Source organism: Pseudophryne corroboree, chromosome 3 (genome assembly GCF_028390025.1).
Source record: "Pseudophryne corroboree isolate aPseCor3 chromosome 3, aPseCor3.hap2, whole genome shotgun sequence".
NCBI lineage: Eukaryota > Metazoa > Chordata > Amphibia > Anura > Myobatrachidae > Pseudophryne > Pseudophryne corroboree.
The window spans coordinates 164,588,435-164,595,584 of record NC_086446.1 but is presented as its reverse complement, the minus strand read 5'-3'; the positions used below and the strand labels follow the sequence as shown (position 1 = coordinate 164,595,584).

General features: G+C 42.1%; 1 pseudogene; it reads left to right on the top strand.

Annotated features, from left to right (window-relative positions):
* Window positions 1-6,340: 6,340 nt before the first annotated feature.
* Window positions 6,341-6,460, top strand: LOC134896224 (5S ribosomal RNA; annotated as a pseudogene).
* The last annotated feature ends 690 nt before the right edge of the window (window positions 6,461-7,150 follow it).

Here is a 7,150-nt window from a genome sequence, read left to right as displayed (position 1 = left end):
GAACTGGCAAAACCGCTATCTTTGATCTTTAAGGATTCAGTTATATCAGGTATGGTTCCCAAAGACTGGCGTATAGCGGAAGTAGTGCCTATATTCAAAAAGGGAAGTAAAGCTGAACCAGGTAATTATAGACCAGTTAGTCTTACATCTATAGTGGGGAAAGTATTGGAAGGTATTCTAAGAGATAGTATTCAGAAGTTCCTTGAAGTCAATATGGTCATTAAAAGGAATCAACATGGGTTTATGAAGGACAGATCCTGTCAAACCAACTTACTTGGCTTTTATGAAACAGTAAGCGCAAACCTAGATCAGGGTAAAGATGTGGATGTAATCTTTTTAGACTTTGCCAAAGCGTTCGATACTGTACCACACATGAGACTTATCTACAAGCTACAAGAATCAGGGCTAGGAAGCACAATATGCACTTGGGTCAAAAACTGGTTAGATAATAGGGAGCAGCGCGTTGTGGTTAATGGATCTTTTTCAACTTGGACTGAAGTGCTAAGTGGTGTGCCGCAAGGCTCAGTATTAGGACCGCTATTGTTCAATATTTTCATTAACGACCTAACAGAAGGTCTAGAGAGCATGGTGTCAATTTTTGCAGATGATACCAAATTGTGTAAGGCTATAAATACAGAGGAGGATGCCGAGTCTCTTCAGAACGACTTAGTTAAATTAAAAGCATGGCCAGCCAAATGGAGAATGCGCTTCAACACAGACAAGTGTAAGGTAATGCACTGTGGAAACAAGAACAAAAATTACACCTACCTACTAAATGGGGTAAAATTAGGGGATTCTGTACTGGAAAAGGACTTAGGTGTCCTCATAGATAGCAAGCTAAGCAGTAGTACCCAAAGTAGGACTGCAGCAAAGAAGGCTAATAAGATATTAGCATGCATAAAACGGGGTATTGATGCTAGGGACGAGAGTATTATACTCCCGTTATATAAATCACTAGTGAGGCCACACCTTGAATACTGTGTACAATTCTGGGCACCGTACTACAAAAAGGATATCCTGGAGCTTGAAAAGGTACAGAGGAGGGCGACCAAACTAATTAAGGGCATGGAGACGATGGAATACAAGGAAAGGCTTGAAAGACTAGGCATGTTTACATTGGAAAAGCAGAGACTAAGAGGGGATATGATCAACATCTACAAATATATAAGGGGACAATACACAGAGCTTGCGCGGGACCTGTTTTTGGTTAGATCAACACAGAGGACTCGTGGACACTCGCTCAGGTTAGAGGAGAGGAGATTCCGCACAATACGGCGTAAAGGCTTTTTCACGGTAAGGACAATACGTGTTTGGAATTCCCTGCCCAAGGGAGTTGTAATGGCGGAATCTGTCAACACCTTTAAGAATGGGTTAGATAAATTCCTAATGGATAAGGATATCCAGGGGTATGGTGCATAGTCATGCATTATAGTTACTATAAATAGGCATAAAATGCAACGGCTGACAGCAGCATCAGTCAGAAATTTTAGTCAAATCATCATGCATAGGAGACCACAAATAGGTTGAACTCGATGGACAATTGTCTTTTTTCAACCTCAGATACTATGTTACTATGTTACTATGTTACATTAATATATATATATATATATATATATATACTAGTGATGAGCGGGTTCGGTTCCTCGGAATCCGAACCCCCCCGAACTTCACCCATTTTACACGGTTCCTAGGCAGACTCGGATCCTCCCGCCTTGCTTGGTTAACCCGAGCGCACCCAAACGTCATCATCCCGCTGTCGGATTCTCGTGAGATTCGTATTCTATATAAGGTGCCGCGCGTCGCCGCCATTTTCACTCGTGCATTGGAGATGATCGGGAGAGGACGTGCAGCGTTCTCTCAGTTTCTGTGTTCAGTGTGCTGCAAATATCTGTGCTCAGTGTGCTGCAAATATCTGTGCTCAGTGTGCTTGCAAATATCTGTGCTCAGTGTGCTGAAAATATCTACATTCTCTGCCTGAAAAATGCTCCATATCTGTGCTGCATTGTAGTATATATATATATATATATATATATATCACAACAGCAAACACGGCACTCACTGAGTCCTCAATGGTGGATTAAATCACAATGGAAATAGCCGGTGCCTTCCGATGGTAGCAGCTGGCGCTGTGTCCAAAGATATGTCCGGAATTGCGGCGGCACTCACGGCATCCAATAAAGAAGCAGACGCAGGTCTGATATCAACGTTTCAATGTTTACTAAAACATTTTCCTGACGAAAATGTTTTAGTAAACATTGAAGCGTTGATATCAGACCTGCGTCTGCTTCTTTATTGGATGCCGTGAGTGCCGCCGCAATTCCGGACATATATATATATATATATATATATATATAGTAGGAGGACAGTGCAGAATTTTGCTGACCAGTGACCACCAGTATTATATAGCAGTACGGTACAGTAGTCCACTGCTCTACCTACCTCTGTGTCGTCAAGTATACTATCCATCCATACCTGTGGTGCATTTTAGTTGTGCGCAGTATATATAGTAGAAGGACAGTGCAGAATTTTGCTGACCACCAGTATATAATATATAGCAGTACGGTACAGTAGGCCACTGCTCTACCTACCTCTGTGTCGTCAAGTATACTATCCATCCATACTTGTGGTGTATTTTAGTTGTGCGCAGTATATATAGTAGGAGGACAGTGCAGAATTTTGCTGACAACCAGTATATATATAGCAGTACGGTACAGTAGTCCACTGCTCTACCTCTGTGTCGTCAAGTATACTACAAAAGTTCAGTAAAATGACCCAAAAATCAAAATTAAAAGCGTCTGATGAGAAGCGTAAACTTGCCAATATGCTATTTACGACATGGAGTGGCAAGGAACGGCTAAGGCCCTGGCCTATATTCATGGCTAGTGGTTCAGATTCACATGAGGATGGAAGCACTCATTCTCTCGCTAGAAAACTGCAGTGCCACTCCTAGATGGGCCAGGTGTTTGTGTCGGCCACTTGAGTCGCTTTGCTTAGTCACACAGCTACCTCATTGCACCTCTTTTTTTCTTTGCATCATGTGCTGTTTGGGGACTATTTTTTAAATCTGCCATCCCGTCTGACACTGCAGTGCCACTCCTAGATGGGCCAGGTGTTTGTGTCGGCCACTTGGGTCGCTTAGTTTAGCCATCCAGCGACCTTGGTGCACCTCTTTTTTTCTTTGCATCATGTGCTGTTTGGGGACTATTTTTTAAATCTGCCATCCCGTCTGACACTGCAGTGCCACTCCTAGATGGGCCAGGTGTTTGTGTCGGCCACTGGGGTCGCATAGCTTAGTCACACAGCTACCTCATTGCACCTCTTTTTTTCTTTGCATCATGTGCTGTTTGGGGACTATTTTTTAAATCTGCCATCCTGTCTGACACTGCAGTGCCACTCCTAGATGGGCCAGGTGTTTGTGTCGGCCACTGGGGTCGCTTAGCTTAGTCACACAGCTACCTCATTGCACCTCTTTTTTTCTTTGCATCATGTGCTGTTTGGGGACTATTTTTTAAATCTGCCATCCTGTCTGACACTGCAGTGCCACTCCTAGATGGGCCAGGTGTTTGTGTCGGCCACTTGGGTCGCTTAGCTTAGTCACACAGCTACCTCATTGCACCTCTTTTTTTCTTTGCATCATGTGCTGTTTGGGGACTATTTTTTAAATCTGCCATCCTGTCTGACACTGCAGTGCCACTCCTAGATGGGCCAGGTGTTTGTGTCGACCGCTTGGGTCGCTTAGCTTAGCCATCCAGCGACCTTGGTGCAAATTTTAGGACTAAAAATAATATTGTGAGGTGTGAGGTGTTCAGAATAGACTGGAAATGAGTGGAAATTATGGTTATTGAGGTTAATAATACTATGGGATCAAAATGACCCCCAAATTCTATGATTTAAGCTGTTTTTGAGGGTTTTTTGTAAAAAAAACACCTGAATCCAAAACACACCCGAATCCGACAAAAAATTTTCAGGGAGGTTTTGCCAAAACGCGTACGAATCCAAAACACGGCCGCGGAACCGAATCCAAAACCAAAACACAAAACCCGAAATAAACGAGGCACCCCGGTTCCCTCAGTGATGTAATTGGTAGAAGAAAATAAAGCTGCGGCACTCGGAGGCATTCAGAAAAGTCACAAAGATATTGAAAATGATTCCAACATGTCAAACGTTTCGGGGGGCTTAGCCCCCTTGTCACTTTGAGAGAGAGAGACATTTATATATATATATATATATATATATATATATATATATATATTGTAAATGTTGATTTACTTACAGGACTAAAAGGAACACTTTAAAAAGATATTCAATACACTTTAAATAGAGCCGCTGCGGCCGCTGTAATCAATCCTTGGCTTACGTACTTTTTACCCAGTTTGCGTACAACACGCCGTACCGTGTACGCACTTTGCGTACAAACGCCGCAATGGTCGTACAAAGTACACTCGGTGCGTACACACACAAAGACGCCGTGAGCTCTTTGCAGCTACACGTGTGACTAGATTACACTTATGTAATACTTGAGAAAGAAATAATGGGAACCGCACAAGTCCAAATTCAAGCAGATAGTAGCCTCTGAAAAACTGAATTATTACTGAATTACTTCTAGATATAGCAACCATATGTGTGTGGATAATCAATCCTAGTACCTATGCTTGTTGCTTTCAGTGGTGCTCCCAAGAGTCAAAATTTATCGACCAAGAAAAAACCAAAACAAAGAAGTATTGGAAAATAGACTCTTTTTTGGGAGTACTCGAATTCAGAGGGTGAGATTGTAACATGTTAATACTGGTAAAAGCATTTTTAATAGGTAAATCTTAAAATTAGATTTGAGGAGTATCTGAGTATGAATGAAGTAGCTTCGCGAAAATATGAAAATAGATTATAAATCGTACGTGATATCCATATCACAATCTACCAGTTGCCGGAAATTGATAACTGTGGTACTAAGAATAGATCATCATTGCACATTGCTTCTCATGTAGTATATGACCATCATTTATTCTGCAAATATCCATTATGGATCATTATAGATGCAGAGAATTAAATCATTGGTCATGTGAAAACCGAGTACCCAATGATATATGTATAAGTGACACTGTGTTGGGGAGTCAATTTGTTGCAGTACCAGGGTGTTCAGAGGTGGTCTCCCATACTAGTTCCGGCTGGTGCGGTCATGTGTGTGGAAGGATTGCGATCACGTGATGCGCACACGTGACCGCACCAGCCGGAATTCCTAGAACGGTCACCAGGCAACGGGTGCGAAACCCCGTCCCTCTCACGGAGAGACTACGGTCTTACGCCGCTGCAATCCCCGGAGCCCATGCACGATGGCAAGCGGGACTCTTAGCGGCGGCACCACTACTGGAGTCAGTATTGTATACCCTGCACCCCTTTTTGAACTGCACATAAACAATTCAACTTGTCAGCACAGATTCCTGAGCCAACTGCAGCTATTAGAGCACTGCATGCATGGTCAGTAACAATGTATACGAACATTTGAAACAATTGAGATACTGTATTTTCAATCATAGCTACTTTGTTATCTTTCAAATCACGTTTAAGAGCACTACTGTATAAATTTTCCTAGCCAGCAACATCAGAAGGATCTAATTGCCTCTTTCCTCCACCAATTAGAGGTATACAATGCCGGGATAATTTACACTTGCTATAACCAACAATAGCAAGCCATTACAACATCACGGGGATATTTGTCAGTCTCATTTCTGAAATTGATTTAATTCTCAGTCAAAAACTGAATATTCCAGTAAATGCTCTGAACTTAATGCTCAGTAGGTTCTATTTTTTGAAAATAACTGTGTAAGTTCCTTACAATACTAGCAGTGACCTGCTGGCAAGCACTAAGTAAAAGCCTGTTCTCCCATAACAACGCAGGGATTTGCTACAGGTTCCAGGTACTAGTGCTACACTTTTTTAACATCTGTCCAGTGTAGTGCAGAGGGGTGAATAATTGTAGCCTATATACTATTTTGAAAATTTACTGCTACATCTGCAGTCTGTGCAGAGTAATTATACTTGGCACTTCTACATAGTATAACCTGATATGGCCGTTCTGGTGTCCCTAGGACTCTTCTAGGAGTAAAAGGCAAGTCCTAATTGTGGATGTTGTGTGGTTTCAAAGAATTTTTCCCACATAATAGGCCTTTACTCAGTGGTGTACTTTTCTTGTGGCTGACGTGTCACATGGTGACTAAGCCAGGTGGTTGCACATAATCTCATTTATTGTTGGCCATTGGGCTATATACATTTACAAACCTTAATATCGTAGATATATAGTGGTTACACTATATATATCTAGGTGACTCAAAGGGGTGAGCACAATATTTGCGGTCATACCTCACTGGAGATGCCCAATCTCTTCTGACCTTGGAAGCTAAGCAGTGAAAGGCCGGGTTAGTACTAGGGTGGGAGACCACCTCTGAACACCCTGGTACTGCAACAAATTGACTCCCCAACACAGTGTCACTTATACATATATCATTGGGTACTCGGTTTTCACATGACCAATGATTTAATTCTCTGCATCTATAATGATCCATAATGGATATTTGCAGAATAAATGATGGTCATATACTACATGAGAAGCAATGTGCAATGATGATCTATTCTTAGTACCACAGTTATCAATTTCCGGCAACTGGTAGATTGTGATATGGATATCACGTACAATTTACAATCTATTTTCATATTTTCGCGATGCTACTTCACTCATACTTATGTAACACTAGCAGGGAAAGAGAGACACGACACCAATTTGTATTTCAAAGACTATGTTGGGATCTGACCAACCAACGGTTCTTTACTGGCAGGGCGTTACAATAACAATATAATACAATAAGATAATGGCTACAGTCAATGGTACATACATTTGGTTTCGCCTGCGCTTCCAAGTCCGGTCCTCAGTCATCAAGGGTGATGACCTTCAGAGATTGAGAGAGTGACCTGGCCTGCAGCTGGCTATTTATAAATTTTTCCGAAACCTAACACAATGGAACCTGTAATCCCTTTGTCCATTGGACACAGGGATGGTCATTTCCAGTACAGGAGAGGTCATAGGTCGGTTTGAATAGGTGGACGATGTCTGTTCCAGGTGCAGTTGCAGATGTTCTCCTCTTGGTTCCTGCCGCATATC